This window comes from Stenella coeruleoalba, assembly GCF_951394435.1.
Source record: "Stenella coeruleoalba genome assembly, chromosome: 3".
In the NCBI taxonomy this organism is placed as follows: Eukaryota; Metazoa; Chordata; class Mammalia; order Artiodactyla; family Delphinidae; genus Stenella; species Stenella coeruleoalba.
In genome coordinates, this window is record NC_137148.1 from 146,285,948 (window position 1) to 146,304,103 (window position 18,156).

The 18,156-nt window shown below is 43.2% G+C and overlaps 1 protein-coding gene across 5 annotated transcripts in view; it reads left to right on the plus strand.

The window, feature by feature from the left end:
* The window catches only part of KCNIP1 (potassium voltage-gated channel interacting protein 1), a gene marked incomplete at both ends in the record, with an annotated part of 357,480 nt that overhangs the window by 323,047 nt on the left and 16,277 nt on the right, over nucleotides 1-18,156 (plus strand). The window lies entirely within an intron of this gene.

Here is an 18,156-nt window from a genome sequence, read left to right on the forward strand (position 1 = left end):
CTTCCTTGTCAGCCCCCATCCTTTTCCCTCACACTCCTGTCCACTACATCAGCAAGTCTGGTGGATTCTCTCTGCCAGAGAGAATCAAAATCTCCTTCTCACGGGTCTCCACTCCCCAAGGATAACCGCTATCCTGACTTGTAATAGCCTAGGTTAGTTTTACTTGGTTTTGCACTCTATTCATCTATATTGTTAGATGCTGCTGTAGTTATTTTATTCCTATCACTGTGTAGCAGCATTTCATTGCTTGACCATGCTAACAGTTTGTTGTTTATTTTACCATTGATGGATACTTGGGTGAGTTCCTGGTTTGGGGCAGTTTTTAAACACAATTTTTAAAGGTTACACTCCATTTACAGCTATTACAAAATATTGACTATATTCGCCATGTTGTACAATACATCCTTGTAGCCTATCTTATACCAGTAGTGTATACCTCCCACTCCTTCACCCCTATATTGCCCCCTCCCCCCTCCTCACTGGTAACCACTAGTTTGTTCTTTATATCTGTGAGTCTACTTCTTTTTTGTTGTATTCACTAGTTCGTTGTCTTTTTAGATTCCACGTATATGTGATATCATAAAGCATTTGTCTTTTTCTGTCTGACTTATTTCACTTAGTATAATGCCCTCCGAGTCCATCCATGTTGATGCAAATGGCAAAATTTCATTCTGTTTCATGACTGAGTAGTATTCCATTGTGTGTGTGTGTGTGTATACATATATATATGTCAACCACGTCTTCTTGGTCCATTCACCTGTGCTGGACACTTAGGTTGCTTTCATATTTTGGCAAATGTAAATAATGCTGCTATGAACATTGGGGTACACGAATCTTTTCGAATTAGTTTTTTTTTTTCAGATATATACCCAGGAGTGGAATTGTTGAGTCATGGTAGTTCTACTTTTAGCTTTTTGAGACACCTTCATACTGTTTTCCACAGTGGCTGCACCAATTTCCATTCCCACCAGAAGTGTAGGAGGGATCCTTTTTCTCCACATCCTTGCCAACATTTATTATTTGTGTTCTTTTTGATGACAGCCACGCTGACAGGTGCGAGGTGATATCTCATTGTGGTTTTGGTTTGCATTTCCCTGATGATTAGCAGTGTTGAGCATTTTTTCATGTGCCTGTTGGCCATCTGCATTTCCTCTTTGGAAAAATGTCTATTCAGTTCTTCTGCCCATTTTTTAATCGAGTTGTTCATTTTTTTGTTGTTGAGTTGTATGAGCTCTTTATATATGTTGGATATTAATCTCTTATCAGTCATATCATTTGCACATATTTTGTCCCATTCAGTAAGTTATATTTTCATTTCATCAGTGGTTTCCTTTGCTGTGCAAAAACTTTTAAGCTTAATTAGGTCAGTTTGGGGCAATTATAAACTTGATACCTCTGCTTCCCATTGCTTTAAAGATAAAATCCTGAAGTTGGCTGATTTGACCAATTGCTATCTTATCTGATATGTCCTCCTTCCATCATTCCATCATTCTGCTCCACCACTTGGCCTCCACTGAGTTCCTCAAAAGGCCAAGCTCGTTCTCATCTCATGATCCTTGCACATGCTATTCCCTCTCCCTGAAATTCTTTACCGCTTTCTCATCTTTATTTTCAGCTTATATGTCTGCAGACTCTCCTTCCCCCAAACTTAAACTAGGTTCCGTCTGGTTTTTCTGACTCATGCTGCCACCACTCTTTTCCTTCACAGCACTTAAGACAACTCATAATTGCATAATTATGCAATTCACTTGAGTGATTATTTGTTTAACATCTCAGTCCTGACGAACAGAGCACTTGTCTGACTTATTTGTGACCACGTTGCTGATGCCCAGAACAGTACTTGGCACAGAACAGGAGCACAATACATATTTGGTAAATGAGTGACTGAACTTGCCATATCGTCAAGGAGCCCATGATCAAGAGAGACAGAAAAGCCTTTCTGTATTTACCATGCCAGGTGATGGTTGCTGCAGGAGAGGGAACTTAACTGATGCTGTCTGGGGAAGACAGAAAAACTTCCATTTCAGAGGAAGTAGCCCTTGAGGTGACATTTTATAGAGGGCTGCACAACGCCAGCAGGCACCATGCACACTGTAGTCTAAATAGTGTCCTGTGGAGGTGTGCAGTGCAATGGGATAGATTTGAAGGAGACCCAGGAAATACGCCGGCAGAGAGAGAAGGAAATCAGGCACCAGATGGGAGCAGGAGTACATGCAAAGGTATGAAAATGTCACCCAGGAAGTTGTGTTGGGGGAACAGCAAGTACCTCTAGAGAGTGAGTAGATGTGTAGCGGGGTGACAGTGAGTAGGAGAGAAGCAACAGATAAAACCTGAAAGCTAAGCAGGGAGCAGATCATAAAGGACCTTGACCACCTCATTAAAGAGCATGGCCTTTGTCCTGCGGGCAGTGGGGAGCCATTAAAGGCTTTAAAGTTGGGGACATATTCAGATGTATTTCCTTTGACCACTTTGTCTTCTCCTTCCCCACAGCCTCTATGCAAGAGATTCCTGAAAAGCTCCACCCCATCTTCCCCCCACCACTTAGAATCACACATACACACACACACACACACACACACACACACACACACACCCCTTCTTTCCTATCTAGTGAGCTCCCATGGCTTTAGATTTCATGCCCACCATCACTCCTTCAGGGAAATCTTCCCTGACTGCCTACACTACACCACAGCCCCCTGCCACTCCCTCCCATAGCATCAAATAGCTCCACCTTACAGAACTTTTCAATTATAATTTTGTATTTGTGTCTGTGATTCTGAGGTTAAGTCTCCCATGCTCCAAACCATAACCTCACTGGGAACAAGAACCACATCTGCCTTTGCTCACCGTTGTAATCACATTGCCTGTCAAAGTGCCTGGCGTGTACTAGCTACTCCATCATTAGGTGCTCTATGAATGACTGTTTAACAAAGATCCTTCTGCCTATTCATGCAGAGAATCCACTGGTATGGTTGAGCCTACAGGCTGAAGGCTGGACCTTTGCAATAGTCCTTAGGGGAGATACTGAGTATGTGAAACTGAGTCCCAGGGATGTTCACGCCCAATGCCCCAGCTAGGAAATGTCAAAGTAGGCATTTTTAACCCATGTCTATCTAACTGCAGAACCAAACTCCATTGACTATATTTTCTAATTTTCTGTATTCTTGATGCTGTGGCATTTGGGGCCTTCATCCTGGAGAGACTGCCCCCCTACAGAGCTAGTTAATTCCTAGGGATAACAGATGACTACTCTGCACGTGTACCTTTGTATGCAAGCCAGCCAATCCAGAGCCCAGACCGCAGCGGTCTCCTTTATCTAACTCTCACACACCAAGCCGATATTCTCTCTGCCCTAAATCACCCCAGGGCCAGGTACCAGACAACTAGGGACCACCCCTGTAGCCCAGAGGCTGCCACATTGTTCAAACTTTCCAATCCTAAGCTTTCTCAGCACACCTATCCTGCCTTGCCGATTCCTTCCCACAAAACCCCCAGCAAAGGCTCTGCACCATGCTGTCCCCTCTAATCCAGCTCTGCCTCCTGACTGACCCTGGTGCTTCCCTGTGTGGCCCTGCACTGGCATACTGTGCCTCCCATTTCTAGGGATCTGTGAGTATAAAATTCTTCCTTCATGACAGTCATTTTCACGTCTGTGTGTCTTAAGGTACCTGAATAAAACAAATCCTGGGTATGAATGTTACCACAAAAGCCCTTTAATGCATTGAATGCAGGTGTCCCGGCGTCCTAACTCCTTGAGGATGCAACTGTGCAGTGAACACTCTAGTCTTCATTGCTCTCAACATGGCTTCTCAGAAGGCACTCATGAATGTTTGAAGCTAATAAGCAGGAAGCTCTCAGGAGCCCTCTCTCCATAGCATCTGCTTTAGCCCCACACCGGGCCCAGGCGTGGAGCTTCTCCAGTGGCCTCGGGACCAACCAGTTTTACAAATTATCAACATCTCCCCATTAGCTGTTGCAATATTAAATTGTGTGACTGGAAATGAATGAATAATCCCACGGGCAAGTGAGGGAGACCAAGCAGCAGGGATTTAATAACAAGTCCTGCCCTCTCTCCAAGCTGAAGGTCTCCCTAATTAAATATTAAAAATCTATCTGCACAGCTACAGCAAAAAATTGCTTTTTCAGCAGCGTAGCTTTCAGAAACTTCCTCAGAAGACCAAAAAGCTGTGGGAATAGCCTCTTGGGGACCCAGATGTGGAAGCAAGGGAGCCGCCACATGACAAGCACTCCTGGGCACCAGGCACAGGTCGTGCACGTACCTTGTCACATTTAGTCCCCGTGAGGACCATGAGACCTGGGTTAGATCACATCCAAGTGACAAAGTTGGGATTTCAACCCGGTTTGATGTGGTTATAAAGCTCACGCAATATAACACAGCAGTTAAGAACATGGGTTTTGGCCTCAAGCACACCTGGATTTGAGTCTCAGGTCTGTCATTTACTAACTGTGTGGCCTTGGGCAGATTCCCTTACATCTCTGAGTCTCAGGTTCTTTGTCTTTAAAAGGGTAGCTCACAGGGTTTGGGAAGGGTTACGTGAGATAATATACATGAAGCCCTAGATGCTGGGCTGGTACCTAGGAAATGCTTCTGAAATGTCAGCTACTATTCTGACCAATGGAAGACCCTCCCCCCTCATTCCCACCCCCTGATATCTGAAAAATGCCTCCTCTAGACTAGAGGGCACCCTGTCCAAACCGCTGCTTCTAGCCGGGCTGTGTCTCTTTTCTTCATAGGTCAGGGAAGAGTTATCAGAAGCTGTTTATCACCTGCTGTTTATCACCTGCTCCATGCCAGTTGCATCTTTATTCATCAACTTATTGAAATCTCACAAGAGCCCTAAAAAGTAGAGATGGTTTCTACTGTTTCCCAGTGTTAAAACTGAGATTGATGAATCTAACATGTTGCCAAGGCTACACAAAGATTCCCCAAGCCAGAGGTGCTCCATCCTCATCTGCCCACCCCCAATACCAGGGCTTCCGAGGTGTTCCACATTTGTTCTTTAAGTCGACTTAAAAATAACCTTCATGGATTTCTCCTTTTTAGAACTTTGTACTTAGTCATTGCAGAAAGTTTAACAAATACACATATAACAGCCATCCAAACCCCAACCTTCACAGATAACCACTGCTAAAATTTTTATATGTGATATGCTAGAGATAGGTAGATAGATAGATAGATAGATAGACAGAAATTTCCTATTTTATAAAGCCTTCTTTTTTCCACTTCTAGGAATATTTCTGAGAAATGATATGAAATATGTACAGGGTTACCCACATCCTTAATCCTGGTCCCATTGCTTCCTAGCTTCCTAGACTTTGCTTCAATAATTATTACATCTCTTTTGCATATTTAATCTCTCCATTTTAATTACAACTACTAGGACCTGTTTCCCCCTTCAGGGTCATGGGCCAACTAACATAAGAATAAAGAAGGAAGTTACTGATTAGCTAGAAAACAATCTTAACAGTCCTAGGAGATTTTCTTCAGCTTTAGTTTTCTTGACGCCATGGAGTCAGGTCTCCAGCCAAGCCTGACTCAGCCTATGGCATTCTAAACAGGAATAACCATGCCCCTTGGCATTCCAGCTGAAACTTCAAATATCTCAAATTGTAGGTATAATTATTAACTGATAGGGAGAAAAAGACTTTCCTCCCTTTCCCTCACTTGCAGAGAGCTGGGACCAAGTCTAAGGTCTCAGTCCTGCTTGTTTAACAGAGGCTCTCTATTGCAAGGAGCCAGCAAGGACAGGAAGGATGCAAAGCCATCAGGCAGAGACCTGCACTGCAAAGCCACTCTCCATGCAGTCCCAGCAAGTGGGGAGGGGTCAAGGATGCATCAGTTCTTTTATGATTAACATCAGCCCTCATTGGGTGATTATTATAACTCATAACTCTCCACTGGCTTCTCAAAAAGAGAAAACCCTCTGTACTGTACTTGCTTTGCTGTGTGCCACTCCTAAAACTGTTCACATGGGCCCCAAGCCTGGCACAATATGGTCCATGCCCACCTCACACTCCTCTGTCCCTTATTCACCACGTCCCAGCCTCCAGATGTACTGGGGGGCTTTCTGTCATCTCCTAGATGCAGATGTCACCTCCCAGAGCAGGCCTCTCTTCTTCCCACCGCAGACTCCTTGGAGAGGCTGTTCCTTCCCTCTGCCCTCACTCTCCACCTGGCCATCCCCTTCCCGGCCTTCTGGACTGCTACAGAGAAGCCCTGCAGTTACAGCTAGGTCTTTCTGTTTAAGTTCCTATGACATCCCCTACCTTTCCTTTGTTTTTCCTTCACTTTGCTTAGTTGTAATTCAGAGATCATTCGCTTAATCTCTACCTTCACCCCAGGACACACATCACCCCTGTTCCCATTGGATTGGCCAACACCAGTCACATGATCATACCTAACTTCAAAGGAGCAGGAAGTTCATCCAAAGGAGCAGGAAGTGCTTGGAAGGAGAACCAAAAGTAGTTTGTGATGAGCACCAGTGACCATCACAATATAATGTTTTGTTTGAAAAAACTTTGATTCCACAAAAACATCACAACAAACACAACTAGACCCATTGCACTACAAAACACCGATTGCACTGGGCCAGACTTAACTAGGACCAGCTTCCCAATGAAATAAATGGCATCTACTTACATTATCCCACTCAAAATGTAATGTTTTTAACCAAAACATTAAAATTATAATAGCAATCCATACATATAGCTTAAAAAAATATTTCAAATGGTAACAAAGCTGTAAAGTGAAAAGGAAAGTGTGCCTTCTCCTGCAGTGTCCCCACCCCGTAATCCCGTAGAATTGACTGCTATAGACAGAATTTATCAGGCCTCGAGATGAAGGTGGGGGGCCTGGGAAGGCTTCACAGACAAGGCACATGCAGAAGCTGTTTGGGTTTCTTATATTTGAGACTTAATTTTCAAAGACTTCTATGATCCAACTTAAGCTTTACTGTAAGCCACTTTGAGACTTATGTCTAATGATGAGAAATACTGTTTCTCTCAGAAGGGCTGGGAATTCCAAGCCACAGCTCCAATCTGGGAAGTTTCATCAAAGCATCGCTCCAAGCTTAGCAGTTGCCACCCACCACTCAGATTAAATAGCTTCAGAGCCCTGTGACCCACTAATGCATATTCACAAACTAACTCAGCTAATTAACCCTGGCTCCTTCATCCTCTTAATCTACAAAAGCCTTCCAGTTGGCCAACCCTGGCTAATGGAGTGTTATGTGGGCTCTTTGTAGGTTGCACCCCTCTCATAGCCAAGCAAAGACACCTATTAGAAAGCTGAGGCCCCTGCACTAAAGTGAGGAGGGGACTTCACTGAGTGCCTTCTACAAGTCAGGTGCTTTCTGTGCAGGGGTTCCTCTGATTCCAACAGCCTGGGAGATGGGTGGTACTGTGCGCATTTCACTGTGAGTCTCAGAATACAGAACTTGCTCAGGCTCGTCCACTATGAAGCGGCAGGGCTGGGATTCAGACCTGACTATTTTGGAGGCAAAGCTTACCATTATTCCCCACTTACTGATGCCTAATTGGGTTGCCACCTTCCCCGACCACCCTGTATAAAATAGTGCCTCCCGTGACCCATTTCTCTAGTCCTGTAACCCTGCTTTATCGTCATTCACAGGACACATCACCACCTCTGTTCACTTCTTTATCCCCAGTGCCTGAAAGAGTGACTGGCATCTAGTAGGCACTCAGTAATTATTTGTTGAAGGAGTAAATGGTGCTGTGAAAAAAATACTGGATTGCCAGAAGGACTGACCTGAGTTCAATCCTGCTCTGCCAGGAATCCAGTGTGTGACCTTGGACAAGTCCGGTTCCCTCTCTGGGCCCCGGGAGCCATATCTGTGAAGTTAGAGGGCAGGATCAGTGTACCTCTCCGTAACTCATATGCTCTGGGACTTCTACAACTTGTCACCCATAGTGAAGGTTACCCTCATACTCAGAAACAGGAAACAAAATTAGAAATGCTAAATGGATGGCAGAGTTTGAGGCAGGGGAAGTTATGGGGAGAAAAAGCCTGAAGCCACTTGGTGTCTTCCCTCCTGCCACAGACTGGGCTCTGTAAATCCTCAAGTGCAGAAAGTGTGAGAAGCTTGGGTAGAGGAATGTAGCCCCTGATTTGCTGAGACAGAGGAACAAACACAAAGACACAGGAGTGGGCCCAGGGGAGACCCATAGGGTGGTCCTTTATGCCAGTAAGTATCTGACTGTCAATCAGATGATGAAATTAGTCTTTGCACTTCTACTCACCATCTTGATAACCTCAGGGATGTCTCATAAGATCTCTGGTTCCATTTCTCTTAATAAAAGGGAATAATAATATTTTCTCTGAACCTCAGTTTTCTCCTCTGTAAAATGAAAATAATATAACACGTATCTCACAGGAGCTAAGCGATGTGAAGAGTGCTCTGTAAAATAGAAGGCTGAAATGTACTGAAACAGAACCTGTATGTCAACCCCATTCTTGATGCATGTGATGTTAGCAGCACAGAAGCATCATCTAAGGACACAGCCTGAATCTGCACAAAGGTCCTCTCTAATCACAGGGCACCCTTTTTTTCTCCATGTTGCCTGGAACCCCAAAAATGAAATTCGGTCACGTTTCTAGAATATCACAAAACACACAAAAGTCACTTGGAAAAACATGGTATGGGGTAGGAGAGAGGGGCTGTTAAACAGGACCACAGACTCAGGCAGTTAATGTAAATGAATGATGATAGATAACAACCCTCCCTTGGTCTTAGCGTTGGAGAGGTAATAGGGAGTAGTAGGGTCTGCGGTTTACTAGAGTACACTTGCTCTGTCTAGAGCGAGCAGCTTCTCCTCCGCTCCAGCCAGTTGTGCTATGGGATAATGCAGGCCTGCAGAGCTGTAACTTCAGATTTCTAGAGAGAAGCCAAAATCCATATTTTATGTGAAATAAATGTTGGCAAAATTCACATTTAGAAGGAGTGAGATAACAACTGTACCCCGTGGACTGCCAGATTGTGATTTCTGAACTAAACTGTCAAATGATGGAATTAGCCACTAAATTAGCCAGCTGCTTTCCAGATAGTGTCTTGGCTGCTGTCTTGGGACTCTTAATGTAATTCCCATTCAGCTCCTAATAGCTCTACACACTTTTAGCAAATAATGAGCCCTTACTATTCACCTACTATATGCAAAGCAGATACTAGACATCATATAGTAGGATACTAAAAACAAAACAAAAATAAGGACAAGACATAGTCTCCCTACCCCCACTCCACCTCACCTCACTCCTGTAAATGTAAACTGCAACACCCAAAGGTAGATTCTGATAGCTACTGGGTGATTGTTCAGAGATAAGAAGTGCTTCAGGAGTTTGGACAGACCGAGAGCTTTCCATGTGGTGGGTTTTGGGAGCTGCCCGGAGGAGATGGCTCTTAGGTTTCAAGGGTGCCTGGGATTGCGATCAGCTGATCACATGCTTTGGCAGAGATGGGGGTCCACATACCAGTAGAATCTGCAGCTATTGCAAAAGATCCATGCCGTGTAGTTGTGGGGAATTGTTCTGGAAAGCTAAACTGGGCCCCCAGGAGAGACTCTTCAACGCCAGCTGGGGAATCTGGGCTTTATCCTGAAGATTCAGCAGAGAGGTGGTGGGTTGTACTGGGGTGAATTTGATGGAGAGGGACCCCCTTATCCTGCTTTCTCGAGGATGAGAAGTCTGGGGGTAGGCACCAGGGGCCCCTCCAGGTTCGACTCTTCACCTCTTGTGTTTTATTTCGGTCCACACAGAATAAACAAGCAGGACGGAGCTTCCCCAGACAGTCTCATGCAGGCTGTGCTTAAGTGGGGCTGTGCAGGGGGTAGGGGTGGGGCTGGGGGGTGGAGGAGGCCTTCGTGGTAATGACCTGGATACTGAAACAATCCAGAGAGGCAGCAGGGTTTTTTTAACAGGCAGTCTTTCCTTTCTTAACGATGGTTTCATTTTACATTTTTATTGGCCCTGCACTGATTGTTCTCGGGCTCTCTGATGGGATATGAGATGTACTGACATTTATAGAAATCAAAACATTAATAAATCACGAAGTTCATAACGTCTGATTTGCTTCTAAATGAGACAGAACTATTATCACCATAAAGTTGCACATAAAATAGGCCCAATTGTGATGTACTGTGTAGTCTAATCAAAGGCATTTGAGTGAATAACCTTTCCACCAAAGAAGGAAACAATCAAAGCTGAATAACTTCATTAATAATTCAAGGTGTGTCTGCCAAGTCTTCATTTATTAAGTGCACGGTTAACAGGCTTCCGAGCTGAGTCCTGGAGATGACACCTTGCCACCTTCTCCCTGCCTCTGGGCAGGCAGGCAGACATTCTCAGACAACCTGGCTGCAGTCCTTGCATCTGGCAGCTCCTGTTCCAGTTGAGGGTAACATCCAATTCCCTTCTCCAGCTACGAAATGGACCATAGCAAGGCACACTGTGTCTGTATTATTAAGGGCAGAGGGCATAGAGCCATGTAATAACTCTAAGGGAGAAGAGGCAGGAAATTTTCTCAATGACCGGCAGTTATTATGTCTATTTGCTAACAGCGCAGGCCCTGCATTTCTGGTGTCCACCACCCACAGAAACTCTGCCCTGTTTCCTGGCTGTCTGCAGACCGAGATGCTTAACAGCTCTTTCATCCAGAGTCTTGTGTTTGCTTATGTCCATTGCAGTTAATATAGAATGATAATATTCGCTTTAGCTAGTTAACGTCCAACCTGAACTGGCAACTGGGTGCCTATCTGACAGAGTAAATCACAGAACAAGAAAATTTTCCTATATCGAAGAGAAGCACACGTAATTAACTAGATCCATCAGAAAAGTTGTAATCATGACCTAGAAAGTGTCTAACAGACAGGATTATTGGATTCTGCTGTTGAGAATGACCCTTAAAATCACAATCTTAATACACTAGAAGGCGGGAATAACATTTTTGTGCACCTGCTGTATGCAGAGAGCACTTTATATATCTTATCTCTTTAGATTCGCAGCTACAAGATGGGTATGATTATAACTCAAATTAGTCTAATGACCACATACCTCCTAGGGACAGTGAGATGATTAGATCAATTCTAAAACTATTAGCATGCTCTCTGAGCTCACCAAGACAGGCACTTACTATGAGGATGCATTAATACTGAATTCCAGAGAAAGCTCACTTGGCCAGTCTCCATTATTTCCCTGCTTGTGATTATTCTATATGGCATACAGGAGTTTATTTTTCCACTAACAAAGAAAGGGTTTATTTGGTTGGGTTACAGGGGCTAAACCTACTCTGTGAAATTGAGTATTTCACGAATATTGAACGGGTTTTCAGGTCTTTAGTACACGAATTTGGGATAGTTGAGCGTAAGACAGCTCTTCTAAAATAGTAGCTAGAATGTGATGGAGTCAGGTCATACTGGTGAATCATGGGTTTCACTTCCCAAATCCATATTCAGTGACTTCATGTTGATAGTCTGAACGAGGCTATGATGGGAATATTTGCACCAAGGATATTGGAAAATTGTGTCAAGCAGGCTTCTCCCCCACTCCCCCAAGAGCCAGTTGTTAAACACTTACCAGCGCATCAAAGCAAGCCCTCTGCTTGGAAACCGTCACTCAGGAAGTTGTCAAGTTATCTGGGTGGCAGTTAACTACTCTTCAAAAAGCAGACTGAAAGACTGACACCTTAGCCTGACCTTGATCCAATGACTTTCCATGAATGAGAAAATTCTATGCCAACTTGAGATAAATCTTATTCACATGGCAATTTTACTTTTCCTTTGAGTAATTCCTTCAGCCTCTCTCTGTACCTTCATTTTTCCATCTTAATACTAAAAGCATCTAGACACTGTTTTTTCCTCTTCCTCATTTGCAATAAATCATTTTAGCCTCCCAGTCAAGAGAAGTAACAAAATCCCACCCATGTAATCCTCTGATTTCCTGCAGAAATATTCTAGAACCACTCATCCTGTGTAGTATGCCCTCTGTCCCCAAAGCAGGGCAGCCACTGCTCATTAACTGACAGTCCCCATGTGCTGGAACTTCCGAGCAATGTCCAGCTGAGACCAAAGGAGACATGGTGGGAGGTTTCCCCACTACTTCCTGAATACTAGCTGGTGGCAGGATATAACTACTTCCCCCCTAGAGCTGTAGAAACTGCTGGAGCTACCTAAATAAATCATCAAAAGTTTCATCCTGGGACACTTTTTCCAGACAAAGAGGTCCACTTACAACATTATATAGAGATTTTCGCTTGTGTCTGAGACTGCAGTGAACCTGACATTTATTTCTACTCTGCAGCCTGGTCGGGGGCTTAGCTGGACAGAAGTGTTTGCTTTGGAGATGAGGGGACACAAGAGTCCCTAATAGATGTAGCCTTGCTCCTTGTCCTGAAATACCGTTTAGGGCTCCTTCTTCCTGCCAACCCTGGGATGTAGGTGACTTACTTCTTTCCCAGGAGTTTCTTTGTTTTTTCATTCTTGGTGAAAACTGTGTGAATGTTACACTGCCACACAATCAAAAGAACGGTGACTTACATCACAATCTGTGTAGTGATTTTGTGGACTTTTAATAATTGCATTACATTCCTGACAATTTCTACCACTACCACCACCCCCAAGAAGTGCAAGGTGCATCTGACGTGCCCCTTCCACACACCCAGTGTGCTGATCTGAAGGCCACCCTCAAAAACACCCCCATTTGAGGAGAAAGGTCAGAGAACTGAAATACTTTCTCTCTCTCTCTCTCTCTATATATATATGTACATATATACATACACACACACACATATATACATATATATATTTCAAGTATATATTTTTTTTTTCTTTTTTTTTTTTTTTTTTTTTGCGGTACGCGGGCCTCTCACTGTTGTGGCCTCTCCCGTTGCAGAGCACAGGCTCCGGACGCGCAGGCTCAGCGGCCATGGCTCACGGGCCCAGCCGCTCTGCGGCATGTGGGATCCTCCCAGACTGGGGCACGAACCCGTGGCCCCTGCATCGGCAGGCGAACTCTCAACTACTGCGCCACCAGGGAAGCCCTAGATATTTTTTTTTGAGACATTTCATCTGGAAAACCTCCCATCTGATGGAAGTAGCAATACTCAAATATTATTTTTGGTAGGACTCTGTTTTTTTCAGAACATTTTCAGGACTAAGGTGTAAATGAATGAGAAACATATAAATTCAATTTTGTTTAAAAGGGTCAGGAGGGTTTCAAGATTAAGAGAACCAATGCTTGGAGCAAAACATGATTTGAGTTTTATTGAACCAAGAAGACTGAAAAAAATGTCTGGAACACTCAGAAAAATCTTTATCAAGGCTCAGCACTCCTGGGACTCATCGTTAAGTTTATAAAATTCAGAGCTGATGAATTGTGTGTGTGTGTATCTGCTTGAGCTTATGACTCACCTCTAAGCCTTGGCTGTAAGAATCTCAGCTTCCAGGATTATACTTAAGGGTCCAAATGGAGCTTATTTCCCCCTCTGCTCCACACAGACACCAACAAGGATCTTCACCCCTGATTACCTTGGGGTAATTTGTCAATCAAAAGATGGTGTTAAAGTTGCCCAGAATAAACCAACAAACTATGTATAGGGGAGAGTAAAAAATTACATTTTCAAATGCCAGCATGCTATCACTAATATAGTCTCCAATGTAACGAACATAGTTTAGGCAACATTAAAAATGAATCTCTGGAAACACGAAAAATATGATAAAAGAGATAGCACAGCATTCAATTTCATGCACACTGTCACATAAATTATTTGCAGCTCGAGTATGTTATGCTCTTTTAAATTTCCCTCTGGGTACAGTTTTAATGGCATCCTACAAGTTTCAATATGTCATATTTTCATTGTCATTTACTTCAAAATACTTTCTGATTTCCATGAGATCTCTTCTTTGATACATGGGACACTTAGGAATTAGAACCATGTCGCTTGATTTCCAAACATTTGGAGATTTCCTTGTTTTCTCTTTACTCTTGATTTCTTGTTTAATTTCCCTTTGGACAGAAAACATTCTGAATAATTCCAGTTCTTTGAGCTTTTTTGAGATTGGCTTTAGGAGCCAGGAGATGATCAATTTCGGTAAGTGTTCTATGTGCACTTGGAAAGGGTGTGTATTCTATGATTGTTGGGTAAAGAGATCTACATGTGTCAGTGAGGCCAAGTTTGTTCATTGTGTTGCTCATATCTTCTATACGCTTATTGATCTTTTGTCTTATCAGTTTCTGAGAGAGGTGTTTTAAAATCTCCAATTCTTTATGAATTTGCTATTTCTCCTTTTGGGTCTGTTAGCCTTTGCTTTATATGTATTTTCAAGTTATTCTTTTTTTTTAAATTTTTTAATTTATTTATTTATTTATTTTTGGCTGTGTTGGGTCTTCGTTTCTGTGCAAGGGCTTTCTATAGCTGCGGCAAGTGGGGGCCACTCTTCATCGCGGTGCGCGGGCCTCTCACTATCGCGGCCTCTCTTGTTGCGGCGCACAGGCTCCAGACGCGCAGGCTCAGTAGTTGTGCCTCACGGGCCTAGTTGCTCCGCGGCATGTGGGATCTTCCCAGACCAGGGCTCGAACCCGTGTCCCCTGCATCGGCAGGCAGATTCTCAACCACTGCGCCACCAGGGAAGCCCTCAAGTTATTCTTATTGCATACTAATTTAGAATTTTGTTATGTCTTCCTAGTGAATGGCCCCTTTCATTATGAAAACTCCCTCTTTCTCTCCAGCAAAGCTTCTTGCCTTAAAGTTTATTTTAGCTGATGTTAAAATAGCCATGACAGGATTTCTTGATTCGTATTTGCATGCTGTATCCTTTTACATTCTTTTAGTTTTGCCTTTGCTGTGTCTTTATGCTTGCAAGCAGCATTTAGTTAAGGTTTGGTTATAACTTGAAGATTGCTCTCTTGTATGGAAGATTTTCTATTTGTTTTTGTACTTCAGCAATTGTACTGTGATGTTCTTAGTGTGGTTTTTCTTTGTGATTATCTCCTTGAGGTTTGTAGTCTTGAATCTGTGGCTTGATTTACTATATCCATTTTTAAAATTCTCATTTATTTATCTCTTCAAATATTGCTTCAGCATCATTCTTTATCTCCTTCGTTTTTGGAACTCCAATTATACCTAAGTTAGAATTTTTCATCATGTCTTATGCTCTTATCTGTACTTCCCATTTTTTTCTCTCTTGTGCATCAGTAAGTATATTTTTCTCTCAACCTATCTACCAAATCATTAATTTTCTCTTCATCTGTGCATAACCTACCGATAAATTGGTCTATTTAGTTGCTGATTTTGTATAATACACTTTTCAGTTCTAGAATTTTAAACTTACTTTCTTGTATATATTCTGGTCCTCTGGTAGAATTCTTCACCTTTTTTATCTATTTTCTTGAGCATCTTTCATTATTATTTTAAAGCCCATGCTCGATTGGTCCAATATCTAAATCCCATAAATCTATTACTACATTGGTATATTCTATCTGTTTCTTTTGGTCCTGTCTCTTAATATGCCTGGCAAGTTTTCAATGAAAAGTGGACATTAGAATAAAAAATCTGTAAACTACCTAGCTGAGCCTTCAACTTCTAGGAGGTAACAGAGTAGGGGCAGATAAACTTAATCCAAACAGGGGCTGAGCTATCTTGAGGCTGGATTTCAATCTTTGTAAGGCCTGATCTATTTCTAACTTGTTCTTGCTCCTAGTATGTAATCCTTTAGGGGTCAAACTGAAAGCCTGGGTGTTTACCAGGAACCCTCCTCCTAGGAAGACCCAGAACTCCAGCACTTAACTCCCAACACTGTGAGCCTGCCCGAAGCTCTGTTTGGCCGTGGCTTTTGCTCAGTTTCTCTTGACCTGTGTCACTTAGGCATTAGCAAAAGCCTTGAGGGAATAAGCAGCTAGAGCTACCAGGCTCATTTCTCTGTGGCCCCTCCAGTCTGGGCCCCTCAAGTCCCGAATGTCTTTGGGGCACTGACCCAATTTTTGTCTTCCCAGATTGCTGAGAGTTCTGCTCACATTCTTTGCTTAGCAGACCATTTTTGCTCAGTTTCTCAATCTCATTACCCATGCCACTTTAAACGCACTTGAGTTAAAAAGCAGCATTGATTGTCAGACTCACTTTAATGAGTTTTTCTTCCCTCCAGAATCATGGCTTCTAAAGTTCAGGCTATCTTGGTAACTCTCCAAACAGACGTGATTTTCTTAATCCTCCTTTTCTAGCTTTTCTCAGTGGGAGGTCAGCTCTGCTACAAGAAAGTTTACAATTCCAGGGCCTTTTCGGCTTCTGTGCCTTTTCATATGCTGTTCCTTTGTCCCTCTTCCTTCAAGACTCAAATACATTATCACCTCCCCTTGAAATCTTCCCTGCGGCCCCTTCTGGTCTCCTCCATCCAAGTGGCATTAGTTAAGAGCTTCCTCCTCTTGGCTCCCAGTGTCTTAGCCATATCCACACTGCTTGGAATGATTTGCCAATGAAGAATTCCAGACCAGCAATTCACAATATTCTACAAACAGGAATATTATATTTGGCCCATGCTGTACGTATAAATGTTAAATTCATTGATTACAGCTAGGAATCAGGACACAAATCATCTTTTAATAGTAGCATCTCTTGAAAAATCTGAAGATCTGGACTCACCAGGCTTAAATTCTATGTGACAACAACTGGCTGCATAACAGCTATTTCCCTTTCATGGGGCAATGGCTCGCCAGTTCTCAGTCCCCACCACTCTCTATGGCTGTACATACATCATCCAATTCATCTAAATTACCTACCAACTAATATTGGCATTTGAGTTTGTAATTCTTGGTCTATGTGTGTGCCCTACCCATCAGTCTAAGAACTCCATATGAACAGACATTATATCTTTTCATCTGTCTCCCAATACCTGTCACATTCCTGGCATGCCAGAGAAGCTCAGTCCATAGTTTTAGACATATCTCTGCAAGAATGCTGCTACCCTAGCATTTTTAGAGCAGTAAAACTATTCTGTAGGATACTATAATGGTGGATACATGGCATTAGACATTTGTCAAAACGTATAGAACTATACCACACAAAGCGTGAACTCAAATGTAAACTATGGGCTTTAATTAAAAATAATATATCAATCCTGGTTTTTCAATTGTAACAAATATACCACACCAATGCAAGATGTTAAAATAGGGGACACTGTGAGGGTGGGGTACATGAGAACTCTCTATTTTCTGTGCAATTTTTCTATAAACTTAAAACCGTTCTAAAAATAACCTCTACTAGTAGGGCTTCCCTGGTGGCGCAGTGGTTGAGAGTCTGCCTGCCGATGCAGGGGACACGGGTTCGTGCCCCGGTCCGGGAAGATCCCACATGCTGCGGAGCGGCTAGGCCCGTGAGCCATGGCCGCTGAGCCTGCGCGTCCGGAGCCTGTGGTCCGCAACGGGAGAGGCCACAACAGTGAGAGGCCCGCGTACCGCAAAAAAAAAAACAACAAAAAAACCTCTACTAGAAAAACAAATAAATACAAATGCTACCTATCAGAGTGATAAAAGGGGGCAACTAAATCCAGCAAAATAAGTTTCTCCCATGGGATTCAGGTCAGGAGACAAGAGCAGAAATACCAAAGGACACCCACCTATACCACCACTTTTAGGGGCAGCAGGAAAATAAGGCTTTCCTGCCTGGGGCTGTGGGTAAGGAGTGACTAAGACACACTTAAAGTGGTGGCTGGTCTGCCATATGCACTCTTAGTCAGGGATACTGGAAAGACAGGAGGAAGTTCACATAATAGCCTACAGAGGAAACTAGGCCGACCCCCAAATTGGTCCAAAAAGGCCAGCAGGAGAGCAGCAAATAGAGCCTGTTTCCCACTCTCTGGGACCTGGATCCACCCTACTCCACCGTGCAATGGAGGATTTTCCAGGTCTGATGTTTTTCCTTATGTTTTACATTCTGTGTAATAGGGGATTTTGCCTTCAACCGCCCTGCCCACTCATCCGAATGTGCTAATTCATTTTTTCAGTAGCCCTTTTTCCCCTTCTGCATCTGTGTTACTTATCAAGCTTGAGAAGGAAAGAGAGAAGCAAAGACTTGTAGACTGTAAGCTCCATGAGAGCAGGGAACAGGGTTGTTTCATTCACTGAGATACACATAGTAG